This window comes from Schistocerca piceifrons, chromosome 2, assembly GCF_021461385.2.
Source record: "Schistocerca piceifrons isolate TAMUIC-IGC-003096 chromosome 2, iqSchPice1.1, whole genome shotgun sequence".
Taxonomy (NCBI): domain Eukaryota; kingdom Metazoa; phylum Arthropoda; class Insecta; order Orthoptera; family Acrididae; genus Schistocerca; species Schistocerca piceifrons.
This window is the reverse complement of record NC_060139.1, coordinates 442204924-442217869: the sequence shown is the minus strand read 5'-3', so window position 1 is coordinate 442217869 and position 12946 is coordinate 442204924. Positions and strand designations below refer to the sequence as shown.

At 41.6% G+C, this 12946-nt stretch overlaps 1 protein-coding gene across 1 annotated transcript in view; it reads right to left on the bottom strand.

Annotated features, from left to right (window-relative positions):
• LOC124775458 (probable multidrug resistance-associated protein lethal(2)03659) overlaps positions 1-12946 on the bottom strand; it is a 263350-nt gene that overhangs the window by 213592 nt on the left and 36812 nt on the right. The gene's annotated exons all lie outside the window — the stretch shown is intronic.

Here is a 12946-nt window from a genome sequence, read left to right as displayed (position 1 = left end):
AATAGTCAGACATTGACACAACCTGAAAGATTAAAACTACGGGGTGACAATTATTGAACTATATGAAAAGGAAACGTAAATTAGTTCCAAACTACGGCGTGCACACACTATATTCAGCTATGTAAATGCCAAAAGCCTAGCTATTTTGCGGATGAAAAGTTACATTGGTGTGACGTCAAAATGGTTTCCTTCTAATCAAGTACGAAATTTTGGACACCTCGAGAAGTCACTGGGAAAACAAATAAGATCACGCTTTATGAACAAAATTTGAAAATAAAAAAATTGAAAAAATAATATAGGACAAATGTTATTTTTTTGTGTAATGGCTTGTCTAAACGTCAGAAATAAATTAGATTAGAACGACATGTGATGCGCCACTGAATGATGTTCGGAATCATGTACAACAAATGATGTGCTACAGCTGTTTGTCTAATCTGTTTTTTACTTTTGGACGAATCATAACAAAAAACATTTGACCAATTTATTTTTCTTTATACAACGATATAAATTATACATAACATGGAAAACAGTCTAACGTCTATGCATGGAATTTGTATATTGCGAAGACCTGTTACGATGTATACGAGTCGCTTACAGATGTTTTTGAAAATAATATAAACATCTCTTTACTGAATCACTGCACATTACTGAGATAATAATACTGAACAGGACAATGGTAGACACGTGAGCCAGATAAAGATACGCACAATCAAAGAACCAGCGACATTTATGGTAATCAATGACTAAATATTTCAGCAAATTTCGCCACATATCTCATAAGAAGCGTTTACTCCTACAGTGAATAAATCAAGTTTCTTCTGCGGCAAAGAAGATGTAAAAACATACCGCTTCAATGTCAAAGAAAATTAATAAATTCATATTTGGGTTTTAAACTCCGCCTTCTGAAAAACAATATATTATTTTTCGATGTACTCAAATATGTTTCTACACTTATTTGTAATATTCTATGGGCTTCGATTTTATTCTGTAAAAGCAAGTTCATAGTTGTTTTATTGTTTTAAGTTCAAAATGGTTCAAATGGCTCTAAGCACTATGGGACTCAACATCTGAGGTCATCAGTCCCCTAGACTTAGAACTACTTAAACCTAACTAACCTAAGGACATCACACACATCCATGCCCGAGGCAGGATTCGAACCTGCGACGTAGCGTTCGCGAGGTTCCAGACAGAAGCGCCTAGAGCCGCTCGGCCACACCGGCCGACTTTTGAAATATTTTTAGCCTGCTGCTGATCACGCAGTTGCAGCGGCAAGACGAGGTAAGTTGTCCGTTGCGTACAGGAGCATTGCTGAATAGTTGCAAGAAGTTGTTAGAGAATATTTTAAAACTCGCAGTCAGATACTTGACAAGAGATTTCTTTAGGATTTGTAGGAATAGACTCCTACCAGGCACAAAATGTGGTGACGTAATGCACTACTCCTGCTGCACTACGTAGCGCCACAGGCGGCATCCGATCAACACCCCTGGAGATGGAACAGCACCCCCATACAAATGAGGCAGCAGGTCCAAAGCCATGACATTTTCAGCTCAAACCCTTTTCGGTCACCAGCCAGCACAGCTAAGACTCAAATGAAGAAAGAGTTTCCTGCGAACGAATGAATGCTCGTAGGGTCAGTTAAGCAAGCGTTAAGCGGAGTGACTTGCCTGGAGCCAGCACTCTATTATCTGGCTGTCGGATGAAATTATTTTTATTGCTCGTGAGGAACTTCGTTAAATGTAGAATTAGAGTGGTGCAGGTAGACTTATTTTTATGCCTATTTATCGTTTGACAGCATGTGTCCTGCAACGTTGTCGGAGGAATTTATTTGCCGGGCTATTAATTTCTAATTTTTTATAGTAATAGTTGTCTATGTACTGCACTTAAGTTTCTCGTTGTGTTGTGCATCTTTAGTGTACTCTCTTCCGTTGTAATTACATATACTGTTTCCAACATCTTTTTATACTTCACTCCCACAACTTATCAGATGACTTTTATACAAAAACGTTCTTTGAGAAAACACTTGTGCCGCCGTACTTGTCAAGAAGCGGTGTGTTTTGTCACCTCTCACTTGTTCCTCATTCTGTTTCTGTCCAGCGTGGACTAATTTTGATTGCTTCGCGAAACATTTGTTGTGTGTCTGTGTGCCTTGGAAGAACGTGTGTGTGCGTGTGTGTGTGTGTGTGTGTGTGTGTGTGTGTGAGAGAGAGAGAGAGAGGGGGGGGGGGGGATTCTGAAGCAGATGTTTTTGAATAATAAAAAAAAAATTAAATTTTCGATAAGGTCTTATGCGACCAAACTGCTGAGGTCATCGGTCCCTAAGCTTACACATTACTTAAACTAACTTAACGCTAAGGACAACACATACACCCATGCCCGAGGAAGGACACGAACCTCGGACGGGGAGAGCCACGCAAACTGTGTCAAGGAATTTTGAATAATAAAGGATGGTTGATAGACACTGTCAGAAAAGAAAATTAGTACACCAACAGATAGAATAGAGGCGTAACAACCAGAGCGCCATCTGTGTCTAACCTTTAATAGGGAAAGTCACAGCCAGAGTGCTCAGTGCGGTGCAAAGGTGTGAAGCAAGCAACCATTCCACAGAGGCGCAGCTTGCTTCCTGCAGCCAGCTGAGCGAGTTTGAAAGTGGTCAAATTGTGGACTTCGATAGGCGGAATGGTCCTTTGCGAGAACTGAGACAGCAGTCAGAGGTGCTGCGTCAATTGTGCTACGATGCTTATATCAGTGGTCAAGTGAACATTCTCACATTCGCGGACAGGTTTCTGTATGTGTCCCAAGTTGAAACCATTATTATTACATCTACTATCCCCCAGACGGCATATCCCTGATGGTCGTATGTTCTTTAGAAGGTGGCCTATTGAGGTTCAAATGGCTCTGAGCACTATGGGACTTAACTTCTGAGGTCATCAGTCCCCTAGAACTTAGAGCTACTTAAACCTAACTAACCTAAGGACATCACACACATCCATGCCCGAGGCATGATTCGAATCTGCGACTGTAGCGGTCGCACGGTTGCAGATTGTAGCGCCTAGAACCACTCGGCCACCGCGGCCGGCGGCCTATTGAGGGTCTGCAACCATTATGTGCTAGACATATTGCGACTATGCCTGGAATTTTGAGCCGAAATGCGATTTCTAGCGCTTGTTCAGCTTTTTAATTTACGAAGGATGCAGCTGGATTACACATTGCCGAATGTTATTGGAATTCAGGAGTCTGGCGGATCTTATTGATTTCAATGACCAGGAACCAGACGAAATTGCAGGAGGAACTTCGGAAATAAACGTTTTAGACATCACTTTGTCGTTGGATTAAAACATGCGGCTGAGGACATAAAAAAGGCATTACGATGGAACACTTTGAGCAGCAGAGAACCAAACGATAAAAGATATGTACCGTCATGCTAAGAGGTCGACAGCAAATGGAAAAAATTAAAAAGAAGAGGTCATAGCGACTGGAGAAAATCGGTAAACACAAAGAGGGCAGAATAACATGGAAAGGCAGAAGAGATGAGCAAAGTGATGAAGAAATTTTAGAGGGACGGGAAGTAACAAACGTACTGGGAACTGACTGAGACAAAGACCCGAACAGAAGAAGTAGAACTTGCGAGGGAAGACAACGTAGGCTGTAGCGAAATTCGAAATAGTACATCGCGCATGGGTGCAGAAATGGAACCAAACGAGACGAGGGACGAGAAAGATATTGTAGAAGTAGAAATTGAGAGGGGAGAAAGAGCTGTGCCATATAGGGTAAAAGTTGAAGACATGTTCCATAAGGAATTGCCAAAGGATGACAAGCGAAGTTATCTGATTCCACTCAGCAATGGCAGACGATTTGACTGCTGTCATATAGATTTTGACGAAAGATGGACGTATAAAGTGGTGTAAAGATTACAGAAACAAGAGAAGAAGTGAAGCGTGGTGATTATTGAGGTATCTTTAGTCAGCATTTTGAAAGTTTTGCCGAAAATCTATGAAGTTATGAATGAGCAGCACCACAAAGTGGAAGATCGGTTTAGAAAAAATGAGAGAGAATGGTCGAGTGATTTGAAGAGATATTTACGCAAAGGACAGATATACTTAGGGTATCTGAGTGAAGAAATTATGTACAGCTTGAAGAGCAGGAACAACAATTTCGAAAATGTGACCCCCTGTCTTAGATATGCCAAAGTTTTATGTGATTAATACGGCCAAAGGTTGACATCTGTTTATCTATAATTTTGCTGTAAGAAGATGCATCTTGCAGAAGGTTGCCATTGTTTAACGATCATTTTGTCAGAATAAATAAAATTAATTGTAATTTGTATCTCATTTAATAGTAAAAAGTTATCCCGTTCATTATTTTCGAGAATACTCTTGCATATTTAATCACCACCACCTAGTGTTCAATTTGCTAACCTTGAACGTCAACTCACGATTTAAATAAGCACAAAAACGGCCGCCAGCAGTAATTTTCTCTGTGAAAGTGTCGTTAGTATTTATAAATTTTCTGTACTGTGTGTGTGGTATGATACTTGAATCCTTATTTTTCAGATTGTTTCCCACCTCGTGAACATTTTGTTGTTGTGCATTAGTAAGTGGCATTCAGTGTTCCTTGTAAAGTGATCCTTTTTCTCCTGTGCTCTCTGTGGTAGTCATACGTTGGTGTTCCTGCAACTCTGTTGTGGCCGGCAATTCACCCTCGGTTTCCAAAGTCAGATTCGGTTAACAACCACAACTGAGGATCAACCAGTGTTACACGTCATACGGTTTATTGTAACCGATTATGGAACAGTGGCCTCGGAAACTAGTCATGCTGATGAAATACCATTTACAATTGAAGCGCATTTCTTAATCTTGTCAGTATCCTTGATTTGTTCTTTCCTAATACGCTTTTTTTTATTTTGTTGCTTAGTTTGATTACTGTTTCTGTGTTGCAACAATTCTCTCTGGCTCTCTGGTGTACTGTGTTTAGTTCTAGTGATAAGTTCATTTTGTCCAGCGGAGTTAACTCTGTGTAGTATGTATGTGAAACTAGAGTGTTTGTTTGTCAGTGGTGGACTGGACTGGTTACGCAAGATTGTACTTGTGGATTTAGGTCTCCTATACTATCCCGAATTATGTTTGCTGTTGATTCCATGTAAGATGATTTCTAAGAAATTTAGTTCCATGTCTGCTTATGTTTCAATCGCGAATTTTATTATCTGTATCTCACTGCATAGCTGTTGTTTCATACCGGCGTATATTTCATCTAGCAAAAAAAGACGCGGTATGAGAAGTTCTCGTTGGATTCTTGAAGTGGAGATATCGAATGACATCATGAAGTGGAGCTTTTGTTTAATTAACTCTTCAATTTATTAATATTTCTGTAATCTCATAGTAAGTATAGAAAAAATTGTTCAAATGTGTGTGAAATCTTATGGGACTTAACTGCTAGGGTCATCAGTCCCTAAGCTTACACTGTGGTGTCACCGCCAGACACCACATACACACTACTTAACCTAAATTATTCTAAGGACAAACACAGGCGCCCATGCTCGAGGGAGGACTCGAACCTCCGCCGGGGCCAGCTGCACAGACCATGACTGCAGCGCCTCAGACCGCTCGGCTAATCTAGGGCGGCATCAAGTATAGAAGTATATTAAAGGTCTTAGCAGATCGCCTGCACATAAACAGGTATCGTCAAGTTATCAGTTGGCAGTTTTGCTGTTGACACTACCACGTGGTCTTTCGGAGTCACACGAAGGGGCATTAGTAAAGACGGTAACACTTTGATGTGCTGGGTGAGGTGGCTATTTCTCACAGAAAACTGGCCTCGGTACTGACAATGTGCATTTCTGCACACAAATATTTTCTGCGTGGCGCTGAGGACAGCTGAGTGCGCACACTACGATGGGTATTCCAAGCTTTTTCTAACAGCATAAACTGTTTCCACGTGTTCACGCAACCGTATCGTGTAGAATAGGCAGTGAATTTTTTATGACGGAAAACTACAATTTTGTGAATGCTGATATTCATAATGACGTTATTTCGTGATTCTAAATTGTGATGCTGCAACTACAGTGTGGGCAAGCGGTTTCTTCACTCGGCTTTGCATTTGCTAGTCTCCAGTTCTGTTTAGCTTTCTCATACGCTGATAGCCTATTGAGTGCGTGATTAAGTTCCGCGCTGTGATAACACTTCCAAAACACGCAGATGAGTCAAAGCGTATGTAGTGTCTCTTAGGCGATTTTTACTGACAGTGCGTGTGCAATGCATATAAAAAACGTGAATAAAATAAAACAAACAAGACTTAAAAGGCATTTGTGAAGAACTGTACAATTAATATTTACGAAAAACTGTAACGTAAATACTCTGATGAGAAAAGGACCTTATCGCTGATAATTAATATCGCAGTAAAAATATATTGAAATAAAATATTTATAACTTTGTGTAACTATATATAAGACGGACAAAACAAATCTATCTTCTTCAGCTTCCTTTGTTATATGGAGATTGTGTGTGGCGCTTAACGCTTGCAGATACTGTTTTCTCTTCTAGTCGATGTTAAGGTGTGTATGTGAATTATTGCTCAAAATACATGGATAAAAATAGCCCATGTTATAATTTCACGATAATTCAAGCACTTCATCTTAATGTTTCACTTGAAGAGAGAGATTAAGTAGCATTTTTCAGCTGCTACGACGCCCATAAGACGCTATCGCTGACTAGCAACAATTGGCCGCCATTACGCGGCAGATTTAAATATTAAGTTATTTTGCAATTTTCATTCATAGCAGAGGCTACTAAATCATTTCAAATACTTATTTAATTTGATTTTGAGGTTTTCTGTCATTCAGATTTGAGGGAAGGTCATATTTTCGGCGATACCATTTGGGGTAGACACGTATATTCTCTCCTGGACTTTCTTTCCTGAAATTGTAAACTTGTAGGGAGCCTGGCGCTCATCTAAAATGAAATCAAACATTTATTTGGCCTCCTACAAAGTGTTCAGCTTATAATGGTCTTACCTACGCAATGAAAATAATTAATGTTAAATTCTCATCGTACGTAGTTTAAAGTAAGGAATCGTTATACGTAGTTTGGAGAGTTTACGTCGATGTTTCCTCCATTCACCATAGCAGAGAGGAGAGTTCAATCGCAGTTCATTTAAGAGCCCCCAGTCATCTGTCTGCCCGTTTATTAGATTTCGTCCGCGCGGCTCCCTCCGTCAAAGGTTCGAGTCCTCCCTCGGGCATGGGTGTGTGTGTTGCCCTTAGCGTAAGTTAGTTTAAGTTAGATTTAGTAGATCGTAAGCATAGGGACCGATGACCTCAGCAGTTTGGTCCCATAACACCTTACCACAAATTTAATTTTTTATTAGATTTCGTCTAACGTTAACTCTGTCTCTCCTTCGAGCAATGACTCGGTCGGTTGCAGTTCTTCGAATCGCGTCTACGAAAACTGTAAAGTGGGACCATCATTTACAAAGCACAGCAGTTCAATCTTCGCAATATCACCACTTGCCTGTTGAAAAGTGAGAAGTGAATACACAACGTCGTTTTATCAATGTGTCGCGTGGGCCTTTCAAGAATCGCAAAATTTGTCCCTTAGTTACTAATGGGACAATAAAAGGCCACAAGTATGTACACTTCTTGAGAGATACGTTGTCACACACAGTAATTTGAAGGCAGGCCGTTGTATATGATGCAGCCTGTGCGGTACCAACATGACAGTTATCCCTCCCATTCCTCACATTTTCTTCGCAGAACATTAGGAGATTGTTGGATCGGTCGTTCAGTTAACACAAAATAGCTTGCACGCCCACCTTTGAACTTTTATCCGGGAGTAAACACTAGAGCTTTAAAAGGAAATATTGAAGACTCTTGAGTACATGGAATGGGGTAAAATTTAAGACGGTGCTGAGATAAGTCCAGATGATATTGAATGAGCAGTGCTGCGTTTAATACATTGGGGCAGATGGTTGTGGGACTTCTTCCCTGGCTCCAGGGCAGTGGTTTGGAACGCTGCTACCTCGTTACTATTTCATCACTTTCCATAGCTATTCATACGTTAAGACGGAGTAACGTAAAATTAATATGTTCCTGACGAGTATTCGACCGCAGTGAGCAGCTGTAGCGTCGGCCAGGTCGACGTCAGTGGACGCAGCTGGGCACGAAGCGCGAACAGCACTCTTATCCATTGGCCGCTACTCTGTTCAACATCGCAGTCACACACCGTCCACCCCACTGAGTAGCCCCAGCTGTGGCGTCACGTCTCAGTCGGCTCTGTGCCTCAGTGTTCCGTTTGGTCTCGTGACTTCCTTCCATCCGCCAGCCAGTTTATAGAGTGCTCGCTCCAGGCAAGTCACTCTGGTTAATGCTTGCTTAACTGGTCCTACGAGCATCTCATTTGTTCACAGAAAACTCTTTCTTCATTTGAGTCTCAGCTGTGCTGGCTGTGACCGGAAAGGGTTTGAGCTGAAAATGTTACGGCTTTGAACCTGCCTCTCGTCCCTGCTACCTCATTTGTATAGGGGTGCTGTTCCAGCAAGATAGTGCAGCTTCTCCAGAGATGTTGATCGGATGCCGCCTGGGACACTACGGCATGTTTCTTTAAGTGCTACGAGCAAGGTCCTAGTGTGGCAGGACTAGTACAACATTATGTCAGCACATTTGGTGCTTGGTAGAAGCCTACTGGAAGACTGTATGACTTCAATACTCGGGCAGTCCCTGGAGAGGTACACCGGCTACTGCATTCGTAGCTCGATGAAAGTTTGTGAAAGTGTTCTTGCACTAAACGTGCCAGTGCAGACGTGGCACACGTGGTAAGTTGTCATCTTCGAGGAAAAGAGTGACCTTGCAGTTTGTTTCGGCTTTGATGTAGAACTGATTACTCTAGAATGAAATATTACTGCTGAGGTAACGACTACACAAACAATGTAACAAAACATATGAAACATACTAATCAAGCAATCATTTATCTGCCACCAATGTTGTTCGATTATGCATACCCACTGTCACAGGACAAAAAAAGCTGAACTACACTTACTATTTGTGAAATTTTAGTTCATCCAAGAGTCAAGCGTCCATTTTCTCTATAGAATATATGATTTATAATGGGCAGTCAAACGAAAATGAGACAAGTGGAAAAAATAAGTAAATTGTTTACTATTTCAAAAGTAATGGCCATAACTGTTAAAGTCTCCCTGAGAAACCTTTACACATCCTCCATACAGTCCCATCCCCCCCATGCAGTTTCCATACTTTCGGAGGCCTGAATAAAGACATTCGTGACCATCGACTTGCTTCGGACGTAGAGGCGCACACCTGGGTGCAATCATGGTTTATTCGGCAACCGCTAACATTTTTGCGTGAACGCACCGACCACCTTGTCGCACAGTGGGATAAATGTATTAACAATTTACTTACTTTTTCCTTGTGTCTCGCTTTCATTTGACTGCCCCTTATGCGACACAATAGCATTAAGAACTAAATAAAAAATATTCAAATATTGTAACTTATATCTAAATAATAGAGCCGGTCACCTAGTTTAATTAATTAGGAATTATTGTCATTTCTCGTTCGCTGGACGAAGTGCCACGATAATGTTATCCAATTTTCCTGAAATTTGCTCTTACAGTCATTTCATACAAGAGTGCTTAAGATTTATTTTCATATCTCTTTCACTTCATGAACAGTTACGAGCACTTGTAGTATATTATTAGAACGTTCAATTTATTTGCCCGCATGTCGTGGTCGTGCGGTAGCGTTCTCCCTTCCCACGCCCGGGTTCCCGGGTTCGTTTCCCGGCGGGGTCAGGGATTTTCTCTGCCTCGTGATGGCTGGGTGTTGTGTGATGTCCTTAGGTTAGTTAGGTTTAAGTGGTTCTAAGTTCTAGGGGACTGATGACCATAGATGTTAAGTCCCATAGTGTTCAGAGCCATTTGAACCAATTTATTTGCGAATGTTATTGCGAATGTGGACTTCGCGAGCTCGTAACAGATATCCTTTGTGAGCAAGTGAACCAAAGACGCTATGCTGAATTAAAACTTTTGTATTCCACGCTATTAACTGTCGCAGTTTGCTGACCGAAACAGCTAGTGAAACTAAACTTCATTTGACCTCGTAGTTACTTCTAGTGTTCATTTCGTCTGCTGAAGACTTTCTAGGAAAGACACGATCTGTATATAATAGTGGAAATAAATCAGTATCTAACAGATATTTTGAATGCACGATTTAAATTATCACTTCATTACTTACGTTGAATTAATTAATAACGCACTTTGCTGAATGAGATGTTTTTTGAAGAGTCATCAGCACCACTGAATGAAAGTCTATAAAAGAGCCTCTGGCTATTAAAGTTTGAGTTCGCTTGATGATGATGATTGGTTTGTGGGGCGCTCAAACCGCGCGTTATCAGCGCCCGTACAAATTCTCAACCTTTGCTTAGTCCAATCTCGTCACTTTCACGAATGATGATGAAATGATGACGACAACACAAACACCCAGTCATCTCGACGCAGGTGAAAATCCCTGACCCCGCCGGGAATCGAACCCAGGACCCCGTGCTCGGGAAGTGAGAACGCGACCCCGAGACCACGAGCTGCGGACGCGAGTTCGCTTGAATGCCTTCTGCTCTGACGGACTACTAAAATTGTGGTATGTAGTACAACGTTTCGTTATCTGCTGTCTTTTTATTACGATAACACGACGCAATTCAGAACCAGTTTATTTACATTTCATTCAAAGTTTTAGCAAACACGAGTAACGCTAGATGGCCAGAAACTTGGACGTACACATTACAAACTATAAAAACTGATGTACTTCTTTCGCTCATAGTCTAATTTAGATTAACTGAGTTCGACATAAAGTTGGAAAGCCCAGTCACGGATGAAGGTCGCTGTTTAAAATAAGAAAAAAATCGTGTAAAAAAAATGGATAATCCTTTTCGTGAACGAAATTAGAAAATGTGCTTCGACTTCATCGAGATTTGAATTATATTTATAATGTACTGAAGGACTGTCCACCAAATTTCAATTTAGGAAATTACAGGAAAAATAATCGTATTATTTTCCGCTTTACTTCTTGTAGCCTTATAGTTAACGAAAGAATTGCTTCATTATGTTACAGACATACGAGAAAATAATACGAGCTGTATTTGACAAAATAGATGTTTGTTTTTGATTACAGATGGTGGCTGAAAGAGATACTTGCGATCCTGTGGATTACGTTCAGTGATGAAGGGAGGGATGCAAATCATTACTTGCACACAAGGGTAGCACCATGAGCGTGAAAAGACACATCTGTCGAAGTATCACACATTCGACATCTACAACACTATCGAACATCGATAGAGAGACAATTAGGGACAAATGGGTGCAGCTGTGAGAGTTGGATCTATGCCCTTTCATTATTGTTGGGAGGGGGGGGGGAGGGTTTATTAGCCTTTCAAAAGGAGTAATATATATTGGAGCCAAGTTCAGGATGGTGAGAGCACAAGAGATTTTGCCTTCCCCGAGAACTGTCCCTTGACATATGCAAGATATTGCTGACTGAGAAGTGAGATCTTGCCATAGTTAAAGAAAGCTGTTTACCAGTAAGTGTGTTCGACGAGCGATTTTAGGGCTGATAATTATCGCTAAATATTTTATCTGACTTTCACATCGACTAATATTGTAGACTTCGATGTAAGGTGGTTCTTCTTCTTCTTCCGCTTGTGCCTTTGTCCCTCAGTTTGCGCAGGGTCAGCATGGTTACAACGGATTTGGCAGGGTTAATTTAAAGGGGTGGTTGGATGCCCTTCCTGTCGCCACCCCATACCCCCCAGGATCGAATCAGAGAACCCAGCTGTTTGCGTCTAGTGTAAACCATGAAATAGTGCGAACGTGTTTTAAATGTCTGCGAGTCGTGTAACTGAGGCGAGATGTGGGGACCACCCCAGTATTCACCTAGTGGGATGTGGAAAACCGCCGGCACACCAGCCCATGTCGTTTATCCTCGTGGTGGAGTCGATCTGGGGCCAGAACGCCTACCCAAGTCCAGGAAGCAGCGTACTAGCGCTCTCAGCTACCCTGGCGGGTAGAGTTCGATGTCATTTATGAGCTGAGAAACAATGTACTCCACGCAACGAAGTTTCCCGACGTTTCAAAAAGGAGTGAAAATATTCTTACAGAGTTACATGAAAAACTGTCTGAGGTGGATATATCTCCTCTGAACTAAACAAAGTGACAACTGTGATGGATCAAGGGGCGGACATAAAGGAAGCTCTTCAACACCACAAACGTCTGCTATCCGCAGTGCCCTGTAAAAACACAGCGTTGAGGCACACACTGGATAACAAGTTCCTCGGTGAAGAATTATCTGATATTTATGATTCTATCCTCGTAGAGCGTAGAACTGGAGGATATACGTATAAAACGCTCTGGTCTGGTGGCAAAATTAGAAAAAAACATTACATCGAGATGTTGAAACGAGATGGAGTAGTGTCCACATGATGTTGGATTCACCTCATTCATAGAAAAATGGAACTGAGAATTTCCTGTTAAAAAAATAGCGAGCAAGAATTGGTATCTTTATACAAGCCTGACGTAATAGGGGGCGGGGGGGGGGGGGAGTAATTAAATTCGTTCAACCTTCCAAAGAGGCCACAAATAACCTGGAGGGTGGAACAGAACAGACCCTGCCTTTTATGGTGCAGTGAGCATTTAGTTTAATAGATACATGCCACAGTGAAAATGGTTGAAGATGGTAATGCAGTAGTTAAGTTGGCTGAGTGAAGAGAAGACAACAAGCACTCCCTCTTCGGGCTACGAGTGGCCTACCGGGACCATCCGATCGCCGTGTCATCCTCAGGGGAGGATGCGGATAGGAGGGGCGTGGGGTCAGCACACCGCTCTCTCAGTCGTTATGGTGGTACGCTTGACCGAAGCCGCTACTAATAGGTCGAGTAGCTCCTCAATTGGCATCACG